This window comes from Octopus bimaculoides, chromosome 14 (assembly GCF_001194135.2).
Source record: "Octopus bimaculoides isolate UCB-OBI-ISO-001 chromosome 14, ASM119413v2, whole genome shotgun sequence".
NCBI classification, from domain to species: Eukaryota; Metazoa; Mollusca; class Cephalopoda; order Octopoda; family Octopodidae; genus Octopus; species Octopus bimaculoides.
Window position 1 is genome coordinate 17,244,971 of NC_068994.1, and position 10,373 is coordinate 17,255,343.

Here is a 10,373-nt window from a genome sequence, read left to right on the forward strand (position 1 = left end):
ATGATCATTTTGAATAATATAGGGTAGAATCTCCTCAGGGTTTTTTTGTTTTTGTTTTAGAGACTATACCCTATATTATTCAGAATGATTTTTTTTTTATTTAGAGATTCTACCCTATATTATTAATTCTCAACATTGGATTTAATCTAATTCTTGAAGTTATGCATTTATCTATAGGCTTCAGTTGAAATGTATGTAGGTTTTTTTTAATAATTTATTTGTATTCAGTTTTTACCTTGGAACTATGTTAATAAATTAATTTACATCTTTACCGACTCTCCATTTTCTCAACACACACACACACACACACACACACACATACATATATATATATATTTATATATATATATCATCATCATCATTTAATGTTAATGTCTGTCTTCCTTTGCTGACATGGGTTGTTAAACAATATATTTTTATATATCTATACACACACACACATGCATGGCTGTATGGTCAAGAAGCTAACTTTGCAACCATGGTTATGGGCTTAGTCCCTCTGTATGGCACCTTGGCCTAGTGCCTTCTACTATTGCTCCCAAGTTAAACAATACCTTGTGAGTGAATTTAGTAGACAGAATCTGAGTGGAAGACCATCATATATTTGTGTGTGTGTGTGTGTGTGTGTGTGTGTGTGTGCCTTTGTATTTGTGTCTGCTACCACCACCACTTGACACCCTGTGTTGGCTTATCTAAGTTCCTGTAACATAGCAGTTCAGCAAAAGGTACTGACAGAAGTGCCACACTTAGAAGAGCATTCATAAGTACTCGGGTTGATTTATTCAACTAAAACTCATCAAGGGAGTGCTCCAATGGCTGAAATAAGTAAGAGATAAATGACCTGGTTATATATCTGTTTCAAATATCGTGTATATATAGGTACAGGCATGTCTGTGTGATTAGAAGTTCATTCAGCCAGGCAGCTATATACAATATCAGTGACTATTCACTGTTTCCTGTATTGGAGGTGACAAATTCTTATCCAGGTATGTGGCTGAATGTGAGTGCATGTCATAGAAAAGGCCCAAAAAGGTTGAAGTGCATCAGGAGGTTTTACTAGTCACTTTTGGAATGATTTCTCAACTCCCTCTTGTCCTTAAGAAATGTTATCTCTAGATGAGTACTGTGGTAATCAGCCTATCAATTGTGTATACACATTATGATACATCAATGGTTATTTTAATGTAATTCAGCCTCAATTGTGTATACTGGACGGACACACGCACAGAGTTTCTGTCATCTTACTGCTGCCATGCTGGGGCACCGCATTGAGTGTTTTAGTCTAAGTTGGCTCTAATCCTTATTTAAGTGTGGTATTTATATAGATACCCAGATCTTTTTGCCCAACCGTTAAAGTACAGGTGCATAAACAAACCAACACTAGTTTTCTAACACACACGCACATGTAACACACACACACGACTTATTTATGTTTGTGTATATATGGACATGTGTGTATATATTATATATATATACGTACATACATGTCCACACACACACACACACACATGCATGCATATATATATATACGGACCTATATATAAACATACGCACATATATATTCAAACATATATAAACATTATAAACGCACCTTATACAGAAGCACAGATTTGCATATACGCATAGAGAGAGAGAGAGAGAGAGAGATGCGCACCCACATGCATTTATATTGATCTACATATTTACATGCACATTTATACTTGCACCCTCAGTGATACTAATTGTTCATATGTAGACGTTATGCCTGTTCACGTATCTGTCAAAAGCTTCTGAACTAAAAGGTTTGTTTCCGTTTTAGATTTCATTATGAAGACGAAAATCTGTTGATAATGAGCTGCCTTGTTATTTATTATATTAACCTGATGTGAATTTTATGTTGTATATTTCTTTCTGCTGTGTCCTCTGCTATTTATGCAGTACGTATTTTCTCTTATTCCTCGTCTCTCTGTTTAATTCTTATCCATTCAGAAAATGCTTCCTTTCACGCTATAAATAATGCAATTTATGTTGTGCCAGTTCGTTTAAGGAAACAACTGATATACAGATATTAACATACACGCGCGCACTCACTCATGCACGCATCACTTCAATAATAAACAGGTGGTCGTTTTCATAGGTCTGACTCACAGATATTTCTGTAGAACAGGGTGCGTGTGTGCTGGCTGATTATTGTTGCAGTTGTTTTCAGAAATAATCTGTGATAATTGTCTATTACAATGCTAAGTTTTACCGTTCAACTATAACCCTATCATTGATAGGATACGTTGATTTACTTTCCTGGTTATTTAATAATGATAATTCTTTCTAATTTTACGGAGGGAGGGAGGGTTAGCCGATTACATAGACCCAGTGTTCAACAGGTACTTATTTTTAAAAATTCAAAAAAAAAGATGAAAGACAAAGGCGACCTCGATAGAATTTGAACTCAAAACGTAATGAGTTGGAAATAATGTTGCTAAGTATTTTGTCTGGCGTGCTAATGATTCTTTTCTACTATAGGCACAAGGCCTTGAATTTTTTGGGAGGGGGCCAGTCGATTAGATCGACTCTGACACGCAACTGCTACTTAATTTATCGGAAAGGTGAAAGGCAAAGTCCGTAGCGACGAGCGAAATACCGCAAAGCATTTCGTCCAGCGTGCTAATGATTCTGCCAACGCACTGCCTTCAGTATAATAATAATAATTCTTTCAAAGAGAAAAATTGGTAGTGGTGGTGGTGGTGGTGGCTAGTCGATTACATCGACTCTAGTATTTGACTGGTACTTATTTTATTGAATTCGAAAGGATGGAAGGCAAAGTCAACCTCATTGGAATTTGAACTCGGACCATAAAGACAGACGAAATGTTGCTAAACAGTTTCTCTGGCGTGCTATCGATTCAGCCAAGCTCGCCGGCTTCACTATAGTAATATAATAATGATAATGGTTTATTGGTCACAAGGGGCAAAAGAAAATCCATTTAAGACAATACAAGGGCAAAGGACAGCGAGGATTTACATTTACATGTGTAAACAATAAAGCAATAACAAGAAAATTGATGACAAATTTCTCTAGTTTGGCGGGAAGTACCACCCAGGAAAAACCAAGGAACCCTGCCAATTTTGGATTTTCCTGGTACCTCGGGCAACACAAAGAAGAGCCCCTTTCCTATCCTTAAGCATAAGGCTATTCGTGGCACTCTGTCAGTTACGACGACGAGGGTTCCAGTCAGCCTGCTCGTGAAATTAACGTGCAAGTGGCTGAGCACTCCACAGACACGTAGTTCTCGGAGAGAGATTCAGTGTGACAAGGCTGGCCCTTTGAAATACAGGTACAACAGAAACAGGAAGAAAGAGTGAGAGAAAGTTGTGGTCAAAGAGTACAGCAGGGTTCTACGATAATAGATACTAATGAAAATCCAATGGCAGGATGCAGGAACTCTAAGTTCAGAATTAGTTCTCGATAAACAGTCTTGTTTTTCACCACTTCAGGTGAGACATTCACATCTGCTAGGGAGCTGATTTCTGCAGCAGTGCATGATCTTTGTTCTCTGTCTCATAGAAAAATATCAAATCTGATGTGTTGTGCATCTGGTTGTTGTTCCTAGAGGAATGTATCACCTGTATTCTTTAATTTTAACTCTTTGGAGATGGAGCCTCATTTGGAGTTTTAGTGCCAAGAAGACGGAACCCTTTTGACAAGCCCTACAGAAGGCATACACTTATTTTTCAAAAAAATTATTACAAAATAAAGTAATTGCTTTACATATATAAAACTATATATATTCTTGTGGGAAATTTAATGAACTAATACAGTCTTCTTTGTCATTCAACTTTTTGACTGATAAATAGACCCTATTGTTTCCCAAGGGTTAAAGGTGTGGATACATTCTGCTTTTATTGTGCCTTTGATATGACTGCCAGGACAATCCTTCCTATAGATAACATTGTAAATAGTTTCAATAACAATAATGTCATGTCTTATGGGAAAGTAATATCATGTGGACATTTTTGGGGTAGTTGCTGATGATATATGAATAATAACCTCCACACTATATGATGCCGGCAGCATTTTCTACTCCAATATAATTCACTTGTCCCTTCCTTTCAGCAGATCTACTGTCTCATTCCTAAAACACTGGAAGCACCTTCATCCATTTTATTGATAATTTATTTAGTAGCTGTTTCCTGTTTCTGAATAGTGACAGTGTATTTTTGTAGGTGGCATGTGATATATTTATCACAGGCCCAGGAGAAGCTAATCTGTCTGTCATTGTTGTTTGTATTCTTTTCTTTGGTGGATATTATCATCATCACCACGTAACATCCATGTTCCATGCTGGCATGGGTTGCATGGTTTGACAGGCTCCAATGGGCCCAAGGACTGCATCATGCCCCAGTGTCTGCTTTGGTATGGATGCCCTTTTTTAATGCCAACCACTTTACAGCGTATACTAGGTGCTTTTTTTCACCTGTCTATAATCTTAAGTAGGTTAGCTACCCTTGGATCACAAGGAACAGCTTTACCCTCAGAGTACCTATTCTAGAGTTGTTCATCTCTTTCTAAGTTATTATGTTCACTGTTCAATAAGTGTGTTGTGTGTGTGTGTGTGTGTGTGTGTGTGTGTGTTTGAATGCATGTGCACACTTTTAAGCTTCCCATCTTATGTTCCCCAACAGAAAACTCTGAACACTACATTTAGGTATGGGAGCCTAGACATATACATGTATACATACCATGGTGGCAGAAAACTGGCTCTGATGAACTAAAGGTACACCTAGTCTTGGCAATTTTTAATATTTGAATGAAATAAAGCAGTGAACCGGCAGAATCATTAGCATGCCGGGCAAAATGATTAGCAGCATTTCATCCGTCTTTATTTTCTGAGTTCAAATTTCGCTGAGGTTGACTTTGCCTTTCATCGTTTTAGGGTTGATAAAATAAGTGCCAGTTGAACACTCCTCTGGAATTGTGCCAAAATTTGAAATCAATATTTGAATGAAATATTTTGTTATTAATCTCAAAGTGTTGCCCCAGTATGGCTGCAGTCTAATGACTGAAACAAATTAAAGAATAATTAATAAAAATCATTGGCAATGTCAATGTCATTAATGTAAATCACATTTTAATGATCTTGAAATTTGCAAGCTCTTGACTGAAAAATATGTAAATATAAAGACACATCAATGGGTTAAAAAAGCTGAAATGTAATGCATGCACCCACACGCGCGCGCACACACACAGACACACACACACACGTGTTCATGTAGTATATCCTTGGTTACGGCAATAACCAATTAGAAAGTGACTGTTTATTGCCATAACTAAGGATGTACTACTCAAATACATAAAGAAAATACGTAACTGCTCAAAAAATTTCATTTCTTTTAGAGTACTCTTTTTTTTTTTGTTCTGATTTATGACTAGCTGACCAAGAAAAATATATGTAATATGTGTGTGTGTGTACTATTATTTCAAGCTATTTTTCTTTTGATTTCTAATATTAACACACCTCATTTTCATAGATGATTTAGTGAAAGACATTAACCAACCATAATTTTACTTTTTTTTTTCTAAGATTTTTAACTTTAAGTCATAAATTTTTATGAGCATAAAAATTACCATACATCGTCTGTGTTCAAAGGGAATTTCATTTTCATAGTTAAGATACAAGTTAATGATACTACTAAGTTGTAGCAAAACAGTTGTTATTCTGAAACTAGGATGAGATTCTGTCTCTCAAAATGATAATTCAGCAGCTGTGTGCTTCATAAATTTTAATATCTAGGTCATTCTAAGAATCATGGAAATAGTGTCATTGTTTTAAGGTTTGTCTGTCCAGGGGTTCTCAACTATTCTCTCCGCCAGGGATTCTCAACAAGTTTTTTTTATTTAGGGACCCCTTTGATTGCTGTTTTATTCTGGTGAACCCCATAGCCATTCTATGTTTAAAAACTAGTTTTATGGAAACTTCTTTCAAAATTCCTATTATGTTTTTCACACATTAACTTGCATAGGTTGAACTATGTAAAATTAGAGAAAGAAACCCAGCCATCTCTTGCAATAAATTCCAATACATGCATCTAAAGCCAAATGTTTTCAGGGGCCCTTAAAATACTATTGTGAATCCCCAATTTACTATTTTGTTGCATGAACCCCCAAAAAATATTATATGGACCTTCAGCCGCCATATGGATCCTGATTGAGATCCACTGGTCTAGACTGTTTACTGTACAGGTACATCTTGCCAATCTTCCTTATACTTTCTCATCTCATCTGTAGGACCCAATATTCTTTGATCTGATTTCAGTATGTCCCATGTTTTTCTTGATCTGCTTTTTCCTTTCTCAATCTTTTTGCCAGTGGTGGTGCTGCATGATTGGCACCCATGCCAGTGGCACATAAAAAGCACCCACTACACTCTTGGAGTGGTTGGCATTAGGAAGGGCATCCAGCCATAGAAATCATGCCAAATCAGATTGGAATCTGGTGCAGCTCTCCAGCTTACCAGTTTTCAATCAAACCGTCCAACCCATGCCAGCATTGAAAATGGACGTTAAAGGATGATGGTGATGATGGTACTCTTCTTCTTATTCTAATCCTGAGCAAGCAGACCTATCATTAACGGCATTTCAGCTGTGCCCAGACCAACCCTTCTTTTTTGTCAGACTTCATTATCTTGTTTGTTCCTCCCCCTTTTTTTTTTATTTAGATAGTGGGCTGTGGTGTATGGGAGATTTGGCTGATACTTATAGCAAGTCTTGCAACAACATAGATGCCACTTCATTGACTGTCATAGTAATTTTTCATGCAACAGGTGTTTTCCATATACAAGTCCATACGAGAAGAGTTGCTTCCGCATTCACATACACACATGCACATATATACACATGTACATGTGTATGCATATTCATGTAGTTCTATATCCATTTCTTTGTTTGTATTGTTTTCCTTTTACATCCTGTAACTTTAGCAGTTTGACAAATAGAAATTTGTTAAAATAAGTAACTGACTGAAATAAACTGTGGACTTGATATGATTGACTAAGACCTTTGAAGGCAGCAACTCAGATATCTTAAGTACACTGACTGAAATAAATAAGAGGATCATAGCTCACAGCAGTCTTCGTTGCACTTTCAATATATCAACCTCATTTCTTGTACAACGTCAAAGTAATAAGTAAACAAATCCTGAAACATGTCTGGTACTTGTCTGAACACAGTGTTATTATTTTAGTTAGTGTTTATTATCTTTGCTTTGAAGCCCCAACACATACACACTCCAAAGGTGATTAAATACAAATAATTTACTGGAGTTAATCAATCAAATAAACAACTTTCACCATTCAAACTGCAGATTTTGTATCTCATCAAAAGGAATCATTATTCTCACTTCTATCTTCATCATCTTGTTTGTTTTTACTGCTCTGGAGTTTTAGCATATTTATAGTTTCAATTTAAAGTTGGAGTACTCAATGTTTGAACCAGGCACAGGCAGCCTTTATAGGAAGCAGGCCACATGAGACATGGCTCATGATCAAGCAGATTGCACAGTTAAAATATCCCAGGTAATTTTTTGTTAGGCATGCCATTCAGGATGTCCTGCAGGTCACAGGTTACCCATGACTTGTTTAAAACTATAGTTATTTTTGCTGCTAAAATATTTCTTAATTTTCCTCAGTAATCTTTGTCTTAGTCAAGTTCACCTGTAAGGTATAGATAACTTCTAATACCTGTCTGACTGTTGGTATTATTGTGTTAGTTTTGTTTGATCTCATGTGACACCATGGCCAGATATCTTCTACTATAGACCCAGGTAGTGAAATTAGGTAGCTCTTCAGATGGGTTACTTAAATTTATCCCCTAGGATGAAAGCCCATCAGATTACTTATACCTGTCTTGGCTAGAAAACTTAATCCTTTACCTGGTTAAACACCACAACTTGATTCTTGGCTGCTTATACTGTGTCTGCTCTGTTACAAGCATTCAGTGAGATCTCTGTGATAAGATATTGAAATATTCCTCCTTTTCCTGGATTAGTCTTGAAGGCTCTGTAAAAAGGTAATGAACATTGTCCTTCCTCTTCTGACTAAAGTTCAAGTCTGTCTTGAGCCTACAAGCCCATCAATTTGGAGCTGATCCTAGTTTATCCTGGAGCTGATCCTGATTTATGAGGTGTTTAAGTGATTAGAAGTACAAAACCTCTCTTGAACAAGATACCACTCCAGTACACCCTTTCCCTAGCTGAGTGGACTGAAACAATATGAAATGAAATATTGTGCTCAAGAACACAATATACTGCCTGGTCTCAGAATTGAACCCATGTCCTAAATATCTGACTTGACCCATAAAAAGAAAAAAAGATACACTACATAAAAATAGTCTTCAATTGTACTTCTATAACTCAGTTATAAGATTTTCCATGGTTAACATGTCTTTGAATGTTACATCAAAAGCCAATTTCTATTAGAAATATTATAGTTTTTGTGTACGTTGAAAGGAGCCATATATGTACTTGTTCATATCTTATGTTTTTTTTTAATAATTTTAAAATCACAAGCACTCATCTAAAACTGCTCTTAATAAGCTTTGAAATGTAAGTTTGTTATCCAGAAACAAAGCAACACTAATTAGTTACTGTGTGGCTTTCATATAAATTATGATTATACATAAATGACATGATCCCACTCTTTCATTTAAAAGAACTTTGTCTATATTTATTTATGTTACTATTGATGATTGCAGAAAATTTTCTTTTTAAATATTGCAATGTTGATATTTTTTAGCATAAATCAGCTCTGATCAAAGGCTTTCAAGTAATGACTATCTTGTCTGTCTCTCAGGGATTCATTATCCAATGTGTCTTTTTTTAAAGATGTATGATTTAAGTAGATTTAGCTGCTATTGCTAGCAAATCAAACTCCTGTGTAGAAGTTCTTTTGTTTATTCCAAGAAAGGTTTAATGTGCACCTTAGAGATTATGCTTTTGTGACACGAGTTCATAACCCAACTTTGGCTAATTTTCTCACAGATTCATGGAGTTTCCTTAGTGATGACAAGGGAGATAACTATTCCTTCATAATATGAGGTGGGATTAGAAATTTGAATTTAAAATTCGGGAATTACAAGGAAAAAGATGCATAGAAATTGTTTTACATGAAATATTTTGTCTTGATACACAACTTTCATAGACTGAGGTAATAAAACAACCCTTACTAACTCCTCTTTTCCAACTTATCATAATGTTCTTTAGCCCCAGGTCAGGCCTCATTTAACCCCTTAAGTCCCACTGTCCTATAAATAGGACACTAAACGAGAACATTAAATAAGCTATATCACATTGTCTCAGTGTCTTGTTTATAGGACACCGAGTATTTCCATTTCTACTTGAAGTAAAGGAGTTTTAATAATTATTTTGTTTCATTTTAACCCATTTTCAATCATCTGTAAAAATTTAAAAGTAATATTCAGAAATTTAAGTACTCTGGGACTTAATGGGTTAACCGTCCTGTATTCAAACATATTCCAGCTGTGATTATCTTCTTTTTTTTTCCCCTTCTTACAGTCTTCATGTATCTCACACTACATTATCTATTGTGTTCTGCTTTCTTTTCTTCATTATATATGGGTGTAATTCAAATGAGATTTTGCTGCTATTCCTAGCGGATCCAGTGAGTGTACCTTGTTGACTCATGGGTCATATTGAAAGGTGTGTTCAGTTATCTGAGAAGGCTTGTCAAAGTACACTGTTACTAGTTATGACTGAACTAAAGTTTATTATTTACCAGTTTAACAAGTTGTACCAGCAGATTTATTTTTTATTACCAGATTGAGTAAAGAGGTATTATTTTATTTGTGTAATTAAAGAATAATTAAGAAACTAATATAAAGGTTTATTCTTAATCTATTTCATTTTTAAGGGATAATTAGGAAATTTTATCTTGTATCTTTTACTTGTTTCAGTCATCTGACTGTGGTCATGCTGGGGCACAACCTTGAAGGGTTTTAGTTGAACAAATCAACCCCAGGACTTATATTTTTTAAAGCCTAATACTTATTCTATTGGTCTCTTAGGCTGAACCGCTAAGTTACGGGTATGCAAACAACACACCAACACCAGTTGTCGAGTGGTGGTGGGGTACAAACACAGACACAAAGACACACACACATAGATATATACATATGTGTGTGTGTGTATATATATATATATCATCATCATCATCATCATCGTTTAACGTCCGCTTTCCATGCTAGCATGGGTTGGACGATTTGACTGAGGACTGGTGAAACCGGATGGCAACACCAGGCTCCAGTCTGATTTGGCAGAGTTTCTACAGCTGGATGCCCTTCCTAACGCCAACCACTCAGAGAGTGTAGTGGGTGCTTTTACGTGTC

At 35.9% G+C, this 10,373-nt stretch overlaps 1 protein-coding gene across 1 annotated transcript in view; it reads left to right on the forward strand.

Annotated features, from left to right (window-relative positions):
• LOC106878020 (coiled-coil domain-containing protein 186) overlaps window positions 1-10,373 on the forward strand; it is a 146,152-nt gene that overhangs the window by 24,708 nt on the left and 111,071 nt on the right. The window lies entirely within an intron of this gene.